This window comes from Puma concolor, chromosome D2 (genome assembly GCF_028749965.1).
Source record: "Puma concolor isolate L17-30 chromosome D2, mPumCon1.1.hap2, whole genome shotgun sequence".
NCBI classification, from domain to species: domain Eukaryota; kingdom Metazoa; phylum Chordata; class Mammalia; order Carnivora; family Felidae; genus Puma; species Puma concolor.
The window spans coordinates 36,420,477-36,436,852 of NC_141677.1; the positions used below are offsets into that span (position 1 = coordinate 36,420,477).

At 36.7% G+C, this 16,376-nt stretch overlaps 1 protein-coding gene across 4 annotated transcripts in view; it reads left to right on the top strand.

Annotated features, from left to right (window-relative positions):
- SAMD8 (sterile alpha motif domain containing 8) overlaps positions 1 to 16,376 on the top strand; it is a 51,882-nt gene that overhangs the window by 6,027 nt on the left and 29,479 nt on the right. For 2 of the 4 annotated variants that reach the window (XM_086680057.1, XM_086680058.1), the window contains exon 2: positions 5,528 to 5,570. The exons of the other annotated variants lie outside the window; for them this stretch is intronic. The gene's annotated coding sequence lies outside the window, so the exon portion shown is untranslated. The remainder of the gene's footprint in view (positions 1 to 5,527; positions 5,571 to 16,376) is intronic. 4 annotated transcript variants of the gene reach the window in all.

Here is a 16,376-nt window from a genome sequence, read left to right on the forward strand (position 1 = left end):
GAATGTATGGTTTTTGAAGACAATATATAGTTTTTAAATAAGACAATTACTTCAGGTTATACTCTAGTATTTTAGATTACACATGATCGAGTGAAACTACAAGAAAAATCCAGCATATTTAAATTACTATCATCATATGAACCTCAACATTGGTTCTGAAAACACACAGAAAGTAAAGTTTTTGGGGCACCTGGGTAGCTCAGTCAGTTAAGCATCAGACTCTTGGTCTCAGCTTAGGTCTTGACATTAGGGTCGTGAGTTTGAGCCCTGCATTGGGTTCTGTGCTGGGCACGAAGCCCACTTAAAAAAAAAAAAAGTTTTCATTTTGTTCATATATCCTTTGTATTCTAAAGATTGCATAATGATAACTTGAAAGTCATTTTGGTCTCTTATGTGTTTGTATAATTAAGACCACCAGGATGGTTTGTCTATTTCCAGTTATTGGTACCTCTCACTTTTTTTTTTTGAGTTTATTTATTTTTTTAGAGAGAGAAAAGGAGAGACAGAATCCCAAGTAGGAGATTCTCAGGGATTCTCCATGCCGACAGCAGAGAGCCTGACTTGGGGCTCAGTCTCACAAACTGTAAGATCATGACCTGAGCCGACATCAAGTGTCAGAAGCTTATCCAACTGAGCCACCCAGGTGCCCTGTGCCTGTCACTTTAGGAAAATTTCCCAAGTTAATTGTTAAGGTATAGAAGTACTTTTTTTTTTTTTTTTTTTTAAGATTTTATTTTTAAGTAACCTCTACAGCCAGTGTGGGACTTGAACCTACATTCCTGGGATGAAGATTCTCATGCTCCACCGACCAACCAGGCACCCCTAGAAGTACTTTTAGATGTCAACAATAATCAATTATCATCAACCTATAACATATTTTTTAAAATATTCATATGCTCCTGTTGAAATATTTTTTATTTAGTTAAACTTGATATTAAGGAAGTTTTTATATGACAAACTCAGGTTGAGTTGAAGTCTACACCGATTAATTGGAATCATATTGTTATTTTACTTTTCAGTTTGTTCTTTGATTACATTGTTGTTTCCCTGAAAGGTAATTCCATCTTGAGCAAAACCTTAATAAGATTTTACAGCTATTTTCAAATATTCATAAGTATTTCATATTAACCCAAAGGTTGAGTTAAGAGTGGGTTTGGGGGTACCTGGGTGGCTCAGTCGGTTAAGTGTCTGATTCTTGATTTCAGCTCAGGTCACCATCTCACAGTTTGTGAGATCCAGTCTCATGTCAAGCTGAGCTCTGCACTGAGCATGGAGTCTGGTTTGGATACTCTCTCTCCCTGCCTTTCCCCTGCTCGCTTGCTCTCTCTCTCTCAAAATAAATAAATATACATTAAAAAAAAAAAAAAGTGGGTTTAACTATTAGTTGATAGGTGACTATCCTAATGATTTAATTTCAGGCCTAGCGCAATACTGGCAGAAAGAGGAGTTAGTGAGGATGGCAGTATTAGCTTATATTTACTGAGCAGTTTGTATATGCCAAGCATTATTACAAAAGCATTACAAGTTTTAGTCCATGTAATCTTAATAAGCCTGTGGAGTAAGAGCTAGTATTCTCTCCATTTTGCAGATAAAAATAATGAGGCCCAAGGAGGTTAAGTAACTAATGCAGGGTCACATAGCTGTGAGTTGTAAATCCCTGATTTGAATCTAGGCAGTTTGATTCCAGAGCCAGCATTCTTAACTGCTATGCATTCTGGGTTATTTGTTGAATTCTGTTGCAGAATAGCTTTCTGAAATTTATTTAACTCTCAAGCCTTTGTTTCTTAAGCTGTCAGTTGAGGAATTGTACTAAATCTTCCATTCAAGTCATTTCCAATTCTACCATTTTAAGAATTCTGTCATCCTGATTTACAAAACATTGTATGTTTAATATTTCTGATTAGGTTCTGTTCGTAATCTCTTGATCTCTTAAAGTACAAAGGTTAAGTCATTTTCCAAAGTCACACTGGTAATGGGTGATGGTGCTGGATCTGCAATTAGATATTTTTTTGGACCTCTTGGGCTTGTTAGTTGCCTCACTGTTTCTTTTATTTAGTGTATATATGCATACGTAGATTAATAATTGAGTTTAATTGATATTCTTTCTTAATTTTCTATTCATATCTTATTTGTGTGATATGCTTCAAACAGGGAGAGATAATATTGTTTTCATTTTCTTTAAAGAGTCTTTTCTCGGGGCGCCTGGGTGGCGCAGTCGGTTAAGCGTCCGACTTCAGCCAGGTCACGATCTCGCGGTCCGTGAGTTCGAGCCCCGCGTCGGGCTCTGGGCTGATGGCTCAGAGCCTGGAGCCTGTTTCCGATTCTGTGTCTCCCTCTCTCTCTGCCCCTCACCCGTTCATGCTCTGTCTCTCTCTGTCCCAAAAATAAATAAACGTTGAAAAAAAAAAAAATTAAAAAAAAAAAAAAGAGTCTTTTCTCTTTGGTTATCAACTATTATATGCTTATTGTATAAAATTTAGAAATTTTGGAAATGTTTAATGTAGATGGTGAAGGAGTCCACTGGAGAACTCTTAATAGTTTGACATTTTACTTATTTAAAGATACATACATATGATGCATCTGCTATTTTTTAGGACATTTTGCTCCTTTAAATTTTTTTTTAACTTTTATTTTGAAATAATTAAAGATTCACAGTATGTTGTGTAGATAGTACAGAGAGATCCCACATACCTTTCACTGGTTATATCTTACATATTTATAGTACAATATCAAGGCCAGGAAATTGACATTGGTTCAAAAGGTGTGTGTAGTTGTGTGTTACTTTAGCATGAGTAGATTTGTGTAACCATTGCACTGATTAAGATATAGAGGGGCACCTGGCTGGCTCAGAAGAGTATGCAACTCTTAATATCTGGGTCGTGAGTTCAAGCCCCACATTGGGTGTAGTAGCGATTACTTAAATAAATAAATTTTAAAAGTTAAAAAAAATTTTTTTTTTTAAAATATAGAATTATTCCATCACTATAAGGATCTCCCTTGGGTTACCCTCCACCCTCAATACGTACTCTTTCCTGTGTTCCACCTGTATAATTTTGATATTTTGAGGATATTACAGAGGGAATCATACTGTATATGACCATTTGAGATTGGATTTTTTCCAAATACCACAATGCCCTTGAGATCCATCTACTTATTGTATGTATCCATGGTTTATTAATTTTTATTGCTAAATAGTATTCCATGGTATAGATGTACCACAGTTAAACTGTTCACATATTATGGGATATTTTGTTTTTATACACCTTTCAGCTATTAAAAGTAATAAAGCTGGGGATATTTGTATACAGGTTTTTGTGTGAACCTTAGTTTTCATTTTTCTTGGATAAATGCCCAGAAGTACAGTTGCTCGGTTGTATGGTAAGCATATGCTCAGATTTTAAAGAAATTGGCCAAACTATCATCCAGCATGGCTGTACAATTTTACTTTCCCCCAGCAGCGTGAGAGGTCCAGTTTCTCTGCATCCTTGACAGCATTCCATATTGTAACAATTTATACCTCATCATGGTCTTAATTTGCATTTCCCTAGCAGCTGGTGATGTTGAACATCTTTTCATGTGCTTTTTTGCCATTCATACATCTTTTTTGATGACATGCCTGTTCATGTCTTTCACCGATTTTAATTAGATTTTTAGTTTCTTATTGTTGAATTTTAGGAATTCTTTGTATGTTCTAGATTTGAGTTCATCCAGGGAGTAATAGTGAAAAGTATGTCTACTCCATCTTCCCACAAGCAGAAGTCCACATATGCTCTTTTTAAAAATGTACTTGTCAGGGGCGCCTGGGTGGCTCAGTCGGTTAAGCGTCCAACTTCAGCTCAGGTCACGATCTCGCGGTCCGCGAGTTCGAGCCCCACGTCGGGCTCTGGGCTGATGGCTCAGAGCCTGGAGCCTGTTTCCGATTCTTTGTCTCCCTCTCTCTCTGCCCCTCCCCCGTTCATGCTGTGTCTCTCTCTGTCTCAAAAATAAATAAACGTTAAAAAAAATTTAAAAAAATAATAAAAATGTACTTGTCAGAGGGGCGCCTGGGTGGCTCAGTTAGTTAAGCGTCCGACTTTGGCTCAGGTCATGGATTCGAGCCCTGTGTCTGACTCTGCACTGCTGGTGCAGAGCCTGCTTGGAATTCTCTCTCTCTCTCTCTCTCTCTCTCTCTCTCTCTCTCTCTGTCTTTGCCCTTTCCCCGCTTGCACTCTGTCTCTTTCAAAATAAACTTAAAAAAAAAGTATTTATCAGAAAGAATGCTGTTACCGCCATTTTTTCATCTGCTGTCGTATTTCCTTCATCTCTTGCCTCTATTTTTTAAATTTTCTTTCAATTTTTTAAATGTTTATTTATTTCTGAGAGAGACACACAGTGTGAGTGGAGGAGGGGCAGAGTGAGAGTGAGACATAGAATCTGAAGCAGGCTCCAGGCTCAGAGCTGTCAGCACAGAGCCCGACCCGGGGCTCAAACCCACGAATTGTGAAGCCTCTATTTTTAGAAGCTATTTCCTTCATTTAGCCTGTTAAATACTTTTATGCTAGCTTCATCCCTCACAGTCTGTTTTACACTTTCTGACAGCTATTCTCCTTAAAGCACACTTATTGTCATCCTCTTATTCAAAAATCTCTAGTGGTTCCCCATTGTCTATAGAATACCCTTAACTTGATGGGGCACCTGAGTGGCTCAGTCAGTTAAAGCCTCTGACTTTCGCTCAGGTCATGATCTCACGGTTTGTTGAGTTCAAGCCCCACACTCTCTGCTGTCCGTGGAGCCCGCTTCAGATTCTCTGTCCCCCTTTCTTTCTGCCTCTCTCTTTCTTTTTCTTTCTCTCTCTCTCTCAAAAGTAAATAAACATTAAAAAATTTTTAAAAGAATATCATTAACTTGACAAAGGTTTCCATGATCTAGCCCCAATTTATATTTTCAGCTTAATATCCCAGTAGTCCTTTGTGCCCTGTGAACACTAATAGTTCTCCATTGTTTTCTGTCTTCATACCTTTGCTCATACAATTTTCCTCTATTAATGTACTTTTTTTTTAATTTTTTTTTTTTTTTAACGTTTATTTTTGAGAGACTGAGAGAGACAGAGCACAAGCAAGGGAAGGGCAGAGAGAAAGGGAGACACAGAATCTGAAGCAGGCTCCAGGCTCTGAGCTGTCAGCACAGAGTCCGACGTGGGGCTTGAACCCACGAACCATGAGATCATGACCTCAGCTGAAGTCGGACGCTTAACCGACTGAGCCATTCAGCTGCCCCTTTGTTAGTGTACTTTTATTTTTCCGTCTCTGTTCACAGCTTCACCCTTCCTTAAAGGCTCAGCTCAGATGTCACTTCCAAGAACTCTTCTGATCTCACCAACTGGAAATAACCTCTCTTTCCCTTAACTTCCTAATTTTTTAAACAAGTTTCATAAGTAACCACTTTATTAGTGTTGTTTTAAGGATTAAGTGAGCTAATGTATATAAATAGCAGCTGTAATTTGTTTTACCTTTTTTTCATAATGACTTTCTTTAATATCCCTTTCTAGACTAAAAATCATTGAGGCCAGGATCTGTTTCATATTTATCTAGGTAAGTGCTACATTGCCTAGTGAGATACCCTTCACGTAGTATGTGCACAGTAAATATTTAATAGGTGAACAAACATAACATGAGGGCATTTTAATACTGTCTATATCCCCAGTGCCTTATTACCTGACATCTGGATATAGCAGACAGTAAATGTTTGAGCCTGTACAGTGCAAATTTGTGATTCAAAAAGCTTCCATCATTAAGCAGTCTCATTGATGTAATCTTTATGTAATGTAACTGAAAACCTTTGATAAATTCCTCTGCTGATAACTAGAAAATATTTAATGTTTATGAGATTCAATCCCTACAGAAGTACAAGAACCCTCAGCTTATGTGAGGTGGTGTGGTGTAGTGAGAAAGAACATGGACTTTGAAATGAGATTGCCTGGGTTGGAAACCTGTCTGTACTAGTTACTAGTACAAGTTTATCTTGGGCAAGTTATTTAACCCATCTGTTTCAGTTATCTCATCTGTAAACTGAGGAAGATGATAATGCCTACTTTATGTGGTTGTGAGAATTATATGAACATACAAGTAAAACACTTAGAGCACTTTCTGGCCCTTCATAAATGTCTTAAGGTGGTAGCTAATCTAATTATTGCCTGTTGTTACTTCCTAAAAATGTACTGAACACAGTTCAGAAATCAAAGAGTGTGTGAGTTAGGACATACATTCTTTTAAAGAACAACACTCTGCAGAGATGGAATATCTTGTACCTGCACATCCTGCCCGCTGTATTCCTCTTCCAGTAGGTGTTGACTGGGTAACTGATAATCCTGTTCACCTCGTTGTACTAATCATACAAAAGTCAAAGAAACAAGTCTTCCAGGGACTTTTTACTGAAAAAGGATTATGAGTTCATATCAAGGAACAGTACATACTTTTGTCTTCTTCCTTTGAAGAATATGATAACTGAGTTTTTTTGGTTCTGGTTGAATATGCTTCCCTATTTTGTGCAGTTAATTCTTCTGAGGTGATATACCATTAATTTTGTCTTCATGGACAAATTAAAATGGCTATTTAACATTTCCTATATTACTTTGAATCTTGAGTCTGTGTTTTTATCAATTTAGCAGTCCTCTAAACTTTTTCCAAAATTACTGTCATTCAGATTTTTTTAAAACAAGTGAATGCTACAATCTACTTTTGTATAATACTTGAAGAATGCATACAGTGTGATTCGATTCATATAAAAGAAAAACAAGCAAAACTAAACTATATTGTTTATGAATATATGCTTAGGTACTGAAACTATAAAGAAAAACAAGGGATTATCACAAAGATAGGTTTGTAGTTCCCCTGGGGGAAAGAACAGAGTTGTTCATTGGGATACTAGGCTGGTGACATGGTGGTTATAAAATAAGGGAAATTAGGGGCGCCTGGGTGGCGCAGTCAGTTAAGCGTCCGACTTCAGCCAGGTCACGGTCTCGCGGTCCGTGAGTTCGAGCCCTGCGTCAGGCTCTGGGCTGATGGCTCAGAGCCTGGAGCCTGTTTCCGATTCTGTGTCTCCCTCTCTCTCTGCCCCTCCCCCGTTCATGCTCTGTCTCTCTCTGTCCCAAAAATAAAAAAATTTTTATTTTTTTTTTGAAAAAAAAATATTTATTTTTATTATTGAAAAAATAAAATAAGGGAAATTAATAGTTGCCTGAAATGAAAAGATTTTTTGAAATCCAGCTATTGGTTTGTATTATTAATACGTGTATGTACCTGATTTTGGTACCTAAATAGTTAGCCTAGATTTCCCAACAAATAATGAGGAAAATGTATTATTTCTATCTGTAAAAGGGTCTCTTAACAAAAGTTGAAAGTTTTATAATGAAGAAGCTGTATTACAAATCACCTCCAAATCATCTGGATCTTATTTCTAGTATGTATTTTTTTATTCTGAAGATATTTTGGTCTTGAGAGTGATTAGCTAGTCTCATTTGACATCTTCAGTTTTTGGGGGTTTTATTAAGTTTTATTTTGAGAGAGAGAATCCCAAGCAGGCTCCACATTATCAGCACAGCTTGATGCGGGGCTTGAACCCACCAACTGCCAGATCACGATGTGATCTGAATGAATTTGGACACTTAATCAGTTGAGCCACCCAGGCGCCCCTTGGGATTTTAAATTCAAGCCCTACATTGGGTGTAGAGATTACTTAAAAATAAAATCCTAGGGGCTCTTGGGTGGCCAGTCTGTTGAATGACTGACCTCAGCTCAAGTCATACATAATCTCACAGTCCGTGGGTTCAAGCCCTAAGTCAGGCTCTGTGCTGACAGCTCGGAGCCTGGAGCCTGCTTTGGATTCTGTGTCTCCCTCTCTCTCTGCCCCTTCCCTGATATCACTCTGTCTCTCTCTCTCTCTCAAAAATAAATAAACATAAAAAAGGAGGAGAAATAATATATATTCTTAAAAATAAATAAATATAAAAATTAAAATAAAATCTTAAAAAAATAATGAATAAAATAAAACATAAAACAGGTCCAGTCAGACAGAGTCCCCAAAGCAACTAGGCAAAGACGAAGCAGGAATTATTATTACAATTATTGCTATTAATATTATTATTATTATTAAATCACATGTGAAATCATCCTGGACAGTGTCTGATCTATAATAGATGTTCATAAATATTAGTTTCCTTCTATGAGCTCTTTCTTTGCCTCCTCATTTTATAGATAAGGTATTGAGATGCCAAGAAGTTTAGATTGTTTTAAATCACCTAAAAGGTTAATTAATGTTGTTGAAATTGAGCTCCAAGAATTTTGACAACCAATTCACTGCTCTTCACCATATCATGCTACTTTTCTTTTAAGTTAAAGGACAGGTTGAAAATAAAGCTCTTAAATCCTACCAGGAATTTATAGACTTAATATTTATTATAGATTTTTTTTTTTTTTTTAGCTTTCTTACTATGTTTTGAAGACTTTTTTCCTTATAATTATCAGAAATATATAAATTGTGGGGGCACCTGGGTAGCACATTCAGTTAAGTGTCCGACTTCAACTCAGGTCATGATCTCATGGTCTGTGAGTTCGAGTCCTGCGTCAGGCCCTGTGCTGACAGCTCAGAGCCTAGAGCCTGCTTCAGATTCTGTGTCTCCCTCTCTCTCTGCCCCTCCCCCACTCATGCTCTATCAAAAACATGAATAAACATTAAAAAAAATTTTTTTAATATATAGATTGTGGGTAAATTTATTTAAGTTTATTTATTTTTGAGAGAGAGAAAGTGTGCACATATGTGAGCACATGCGGAGGAGGGGCATAGAGAATTCCAAGCAGTCTCCACACTGTCAAGCAGATTGCAACACAGCTCTGAACCCACGGAACATAAGATCATGCCTGAGCCAAAATCAAGAGTCAGATGCTCAACCGACTGAGCCACCCAGGCACCCCAAATTGTGGGTACATTTGATCAGTTATTTAAAATAATAAAAAGTTTCTGTTTCCTGGGTGCTAGGGTATTATAAACAGACTCTGAAGGATTATTTTTAGTATAAACTAAATGCAGTTTTTCTTAATATATATCAGTAGTCAACCCTAGAGTGTGATATGTCTTTACCTGCAGTTCTGTGTATAGATATAGTTTATTCAGTTGTATCATGTAGATTTTTATATAGGAGAAACAGCTGCTCAACACAGAATCAACATATAATGGATGAAATAAGATATGTGTGAAGGAACTTGAAAGATTAAATGTTAGCCAAGCCAGAAGTAGAAGAACAAGCAGAGTTAGATTGGATGGTCTGGAGTAGTGCTTCAGAATCACTTGGGGAGCTTTTAAAAAATGCAGATATCAAGCTTCTCAGATTCTGATCCAGTAAGAAAGTTAAAAAAAAAAAAGCATGGGAAGTAGAACAGGCATGTTTTGTTGTTTTTTTTTTTTATTTCAGATTATTCTAATGTGTAGCCAGGTTGAAAACCATTGTTTATATTGATTCCATGGAGCATAGGCAAAGGAGGAGTCAAAGGTTTTTTATATCTACTCTGTGTGGAAAAGAGAGATAAACTGAGAGATGTAAACAACTTTTTCTAGACAGATACTCTGTGAGGCACAGACATTATACATTAAGTCTCATAAAAATGTTGCTTAAAATCATCTGCTTTTCTGTGCTCTGATTACTTACTCTATAAGTAACATTCTGCTTATTAAGTCAGCCTTCTAGATACTTCAGAGTTGTGAACAAATCTGCCTGGGACAAGATTCTTGAGTATTCTTTCTAGACACTTATGTGCCTAGTATTGATTGGCATTCTAGTTTATCCATCAGTACCTTATATAAGTTCGCTTGTAGTCTCACTCAATTTGATCAACTCTAGGGTAATGACAAAAGATCAAGTTTTGAATCATTGAGGCTGATTACCAGATCCTGATTCCTATGGGTTTATCAAATTAGTGGCCAGGGGTTGTCTCTTGGCAGTTAGACATTCTAAATTTGTTGATGTAAAACGGAAGCCCTGAAGAATTTGTAATAAAATTTTATTATTAGAAATGTGCATAAATAAAGGGAAAATGTAAAATCTTTTTAAGACTATACTCTTAAGAATGAAATAGCCAGTGTAAAACAAGGCATTTTGTTTTTAATAATCCTGTTTGGAAGGGCATTGGGGCAGTTATTTTGATTGCTACTTTGTTTTTGCACATTTATTTAATAATGCTTGTTGAGAACCTATTATGTGCTCATCATACAGGTCTTTGTAATATTCTTAGTAATCCCTACTATAGTCTCTAAAAATAAAAATAATCTAACGTCAAAAATCTCTTAAGCTCTCCTGCTGCCCTAGGTGCTACATGACTTTTTTTACTAGATATATTCATGTTTTACTTTTTCTCCCCCTTTCTTTAATTTGTCGTGCTATTTGCCTCCTTTATTTTCTCCCCTGTGGGCTTCACAGTAGGCAGTCTGGTGCACCCAAGCCCACAGCCTCCTCACTTTTCCTGTACTCCCAGGAGACCTATGGCTGTCTAGAAGACGTGGGGCACCTGTCTACTTTCTTATTCTTAATAGATAGAGTTGAACCTATTTAATAGATGAAATGACCAGATCAGAGCCTTTGTTGTGTTTAAATTATCAATGGGACATTTTACTGCTTCATCTTTTTCCATTGGCACAGTGTGCTTGGTTGAGAAAAAAATATGTTGTACAGCTTATTGAAATAAAACAAGTCATTCATTCCAAAGATAATGCAAGAGTATGTGCATTTAATGGGGGGGGAAACAGATGAAACCATATCCTGCTTAATTAATTTCCCAGGAAGTTGAAATAGCATAAATTTATTTGCCTTACCTAGAATTGAACTAGAATGTGGACCTTGTGAGCAAGCTTGAAGCCTTTAACCTTAGGTACTTCACTTGCTTTGAAAGATGACAGTTTGGAGTACCTGGGTGGCTCAGTTGGTTGAGTGTCCCAACTCTTGATTTCGGCTCAGGTCATGATCTCATGGTTGGTGGGATCAGGCCCCATGTCAGGCCTCTGTGCTAAGAGTGCAGAGCCTGCTTGGGATTCTCTCTTTCTTTCTGTCTCTGCCCCTCCCCTGCTCCCACATGCCTGCCCTTTCTCAAAATAAATAAGTAAACATTTAAAGAAGAAAAGAAAAGAAAGTTAACAACTGGGAAGATTGAATGGCCTGGCCTGTACTGACATATTCAGGCGAGTTCAATTACAAGAGGTAGAAACTACTCTAGGCTCTGGGCTGGGCTGCTAGGAATGACTCCTATAACAAGATTTGAACTTGTGTGCCAAAGAAGTGCTACCTTTGCCACAGTCATCAAAGGTATTAGAAAGCCGGCGTGGAACAATTTTAAGAATGTACCATTTCAGAGCACCTGGGTGGCTCAGTCGGTTAAGCATCTGACTTCAGCTCAGGTCATGGTCTTGTGGTCCGTGAGTTCAAGTTCCACATCGGGCTCCGTACTGACAGCTCAGAGCCTGGAGCCCGCTTCAGACTCTGTGTCTCCCTCTGTCTCTTGCCCCTCCCCGCTCATGCTCTGTCTCTCTCTCACAAAGAAATAAAAACAGTAAAAAAATTAAAAAGAATATACCATTTCAACAACAAAACCAACTTGATTCAAAAATAGGCAAAGGACTTGAACAAACATTTCCCTAAAGAAAATATACAAATGTCCAGTAAGCACGTGAAAAGATTCTCAACATCACTAATCATTATGGAAATCAAATAAAAACTACTTTACACTTTACATCCACTAGGATGACTATTGTTAAAAAATAAAATAAAATAACAAGTGTTGGCAAGAGTATGGAAAAATTGGAACACTTGTACATTGCTGGTGGAAATGTAAAATAGTATAGCTACTTTGAAAAATGGTATGGTGGGCTCCTGGGTGGCTCAGTTGGTTAAGCAGCTGGCTTTGACTCGGTCATGATCTCACAGTTTGTGAGTTTGAGTCCTGCTTTGGGTGAGCCCTGCTTCTCTCTCCCCCCACAGTACTCTCTCAGTACCTCATGAGATTTTCTCTTTTTCTCTCTCTCTTTCTTTCTCTGCCCCTTCTCACTTGTGCCATCTCTCTCTCTCTCTCTCTCTCTAAAAAAAAAAAAAAGAAAGAAAAGAAAAAGAAAAATGGTGTAGTGATTCCTGAAAATAAAAAAAATTACCAAAGACTCAGCAATTCTACTTCTGAGTTTATACACCAAAGAAACGAAAATAGGACTTGAACAGTTAAATTGTACAGCCATGTTTATAGGAGCATTATTCACAATAGCCAAAATTTGAAAGCAACTCATGTCTGTTGATGGATGAATGGGTAAACAAAATGTGATATATGTATATAATGAAATATTTTTTAAATGTTTGTTTATTTTTGAGATAGGCAGAGAGAGAGAATTCCAAGCAGGCTCTATGCTGTCAGCAGAGAGCCCGATGTGGGGCTCAAACTCATGAACCATGATGTGATCTGAAATCAAGGTTCAGGTTCAACCCACTGAGCCACCCAGGCACCCCCATGCAACAAAATATTATTCAGCCTTAAAAAGGAAGGAAATTCTGATAACATGCTACAACATGGACTAACTTTGAAGACATTATGCTAAGGAAAATAAGCCAGACACAGAAAGACAAATATTGTCTCACTTATATGAGGTACCTAGTGTCCAATTTATAGAGACAGAAAGTAGAATGTTGGTTGTTGTGGGGTTAGGAAGTAGGGGATAATGGGGGGGGGGGTTATTGTTTAATGGATACAAAGTTTTCAATTGGGATGAAGAAAAAGTTCTGAAAGTGGATGGTGGTGATGGTTGCACATCCATGTGAATGTACTTAATACTACTGTTCTGTACACTTAAAAAATTGTTAAAATAGTAAGTTTTATGTATGGTTTAACAAACATAAACAAAACAACGTATCATCGTGTCTGATGCAGGCATTAGAAAGGCAGCATTGCTGCTCCACAATTGCAACTTCTTCCTTATACTCAACACTTAGTGACTGAAAACTGGAGAATTGTGCGCGCATGCACACACACACACATACAACACACACCCAACATTTACATAGTCTGTCTTGTGGACAGCCAGAACTTCAGGAAAATGGCCCCTACTTCACTTACTGTTTTCCGTATCTCTTGTCAGAGAATCCACTTGGCCGAACCTAATTCACATTTAGAACTCTAGTTGCAAGGGATCCTGGGGAATAATTTTTTAGCTTTCAACCTCTGTAGTAGCAGAAAACAACTAGAGGGAGATTGGAAAAGATGCCAATTCATCAGTGCCAAATTCATCGTATCTGTCACAAACGCTGAGTCAGTGTGATTCACGAAGGTAATGCTCCTTTCAGTTCAGCCATTTTCAGTGGGGGCCAGATTGTTCTGCAACTGGTCATACAGAGGTAGGGTGGAGCACACAAATAGTTTCAACAAGGAGGAGTAGGGAAAGAGTTCATTGATAATCATTATCTGCTTTTGCAGTTCTGGACTGGTTGTACTTTGTCAAGCCTAACATACAGTTCTTGCAGTTTTAATAGAGAAGAACACAACTGAGTTATTTATATTATTGTGAAGAGATTTGGGTCATTCTAATGGGATGCATTAAAGGCTTGTTGATTGAGGAATAGCTATGCTACTGTTAAGAAATACCAAACTAAAGTTCTTATGATAAGGTTTTTTTCATTTTATTAAGTATGGAGATAAAGTCATCTTTACAGTATATAAGCAATATACTGTAAGCTCTTTTGCTCTCAGGCTGGTGAAATCTCTAATTAGTATGAACTAAATTTGGAAAGAAAAGAAATATGCTTGTAAATAAAAGAGTTGATGTGCCGAAAATTGCATTTTTTATAGTTTTCAAAAATTTCTAACTGGAGTCCATCCATAAGATACTTTTGTTCCCCTTTGTACAGAACAGTCAGCTCCTTTTGTTTATCTGTTATCTAGGACTTGGAACTCTGACTAATGCCTGTTGATAATGAGATTCTGCAGGAGTTGAATATTCTGTCAGTGCCTTTGATAATTAAATTCTTAATTGTTCATGATTTCAGAGTAAACCTCTTTAGAATTTTATCTCAAATGGTGATGTTTCCTTTATACATACCAATTAATGTTTTAGACAAGTACAAGCTTTTCATGCAGTGTTTTTTAATTGTGAATTAAGCTTTAATGACGTTAGTGGGGAAACACTTGAGATTTTTTTTGATAGTTACTTGACTCCTAGAAATCTTAAGTAAGGCACTACAGTACTATTTGTAATAGTAATAATATTGTGAACAATTGCCAACAATGGAGAGATGGACAAACTATTGTATAACCATTAATGGACTGTCCTTTTCAAAGGATAATTTAATAATATGAGACAGGATTCATGTAATAATGTTAAGGAAAAATGAGACAGAATTATCTATGGTATGATTTCTTTTCGTAGAAAATTCTGTGAGAGTTATAACAAATTACAAGCAGTAGTCTCAAAGGTAATTTTAAAAGTTTATTTCTTCAATGAATATATATTACTTTTATGTATTTTCTGTCTTTTTAGTATAGAAATACATTGCTATAAAAGATTCAAACAATGCAGAAATTTACAGACTAAAAACTATAAAGGTCCTTCAGTCTCCTACCTAGACAAATGAAATCCAGTTTATCAGTTTATTCTTTTATGGATTTTGCTTTTGGTGTCATATCTAAGAAATCTTGACCTAACCTAAGGTAAGAAAGATTTTCTCTTGTGTTTTCTTCTAGATGATTTATAGTTTTAGACTTCACATTTGGTCTGTGATGCATTTGGGGTTAATTTTTATATGTGGTGAGAGATATCGATTGACTTTTTTGCATATGGATATCCATTTGTTCCAATACTATTTGATGAAGACTATCCTTTCTTCATTAAATTGCCTTTACATGTTTGTAGAAAAACAGGTATCTATCGATCTGTCTATCTATCTAGGTCTATTTCCAGATTCCCTGTTCTGTTCCATTGCTTTATTTATCATCATGCCACTACCACTTTGTCTTGATTTGGGGTAGATGATAGAATTCTAAAATGGTCTCCAGTGACTGTTGTATAATAATAGAAGGGACCTGTAAATATGATGGGCGATCACTCCTGTGATTATGTTGTGTTAATGTGGCACAGTTGACTAAGAAACTAAGATTATTCTTAGTGGACCTGACTTAATCAGGCAAGTCCTTGAGAAGGAATGTGCTTTTCCAGGAGAGATTCCAGGTACAAGGGGAGTTCAACACAGGTGAAGCTGCTGCTTTTCAGAATAAGAAGAGGCAAGAACTGAGGGTGGTCACTAAGTTTATAGTAATTAGCTACATAGCGGTAGAAAATAATTGCTGTATGATAAGTCTTGAAATCAGCTAATTTGTTCTTTTTCAGAGTTGTTTTTGGTTATTTTGGATCTTCTGCATTTCCATATGAGCTTTTGTGAGTTAAGTTTATCAACATCTACAAAAAAGCCTGCCAGGATTTTGATTAGAATTGCACTGAATCTGTAGTTCAAATTTGGGGGAGAATTGACATCTTAACAATATTGAATCTTCTGACCCACCCATCTCTCATTGTTTATTTAGATCTTTAATTTCTCTTACAGTGTTTTATAGGTTTTAGTGTGCAGGTCTTTTCCGGGTTTGGTCAGATTTATCCTTGAGTATTTGATATTTTTTGATGCTATTGTAAATGGTAGTGTTTTAGAAATTTCAATTTTTTTAAAGTTTAATTATTTTAAGAGAGAGAGCATGAACAAGGGAGGGTCAGAGAGAGTGAGAGAGGGGATCCAAAGCAGGCTCCACACTGTCAGCACAGAGCCAATGTTCTGGAACTCAGGAACCATGAGGTCATGACCTGAGCTGAAACCAAGAGTCAGATGCTTAACCAACTGAGCCTCCCCGGTGCCCCTATAAATTTCAGTTTTTGAATTTTTATTACTAGTATATAGAAATACAATTGATTTTTGTATATTGATCTTATATCTAGCAATCTTGCTAAACTAACTTACTAGTTGTGGTAGGTTTTTGTGTGTACGTATAGATTCCACTGAATTTCCTAAATAAACAATTATATTGCTTGCAAATTCTGCAGATTGTGAGTTTTATTTCTTACTATCTAGTCTGTATGGCTTTATTCCCTTTTCTTGCCTTATTCTACTGGCCAGAATGTCCAATGTATAGAATTGGTGAGAATGGATAGTTTTGGCTTGTTCCTGATAGTATAAGAAAGTGTACAGACTTCTGTCATTAAGTATGATATTAGCTACAGGTTTTTCAAAGATGCCCTTTATAAAGTTGATGACGCTTCTGTTTTTGGTTTGCCGAGAGGTTTTATCAGGAATAAATATTGGATTTTTTCAAATGCTTTTTTTTGAGTGTCTTTTTAAA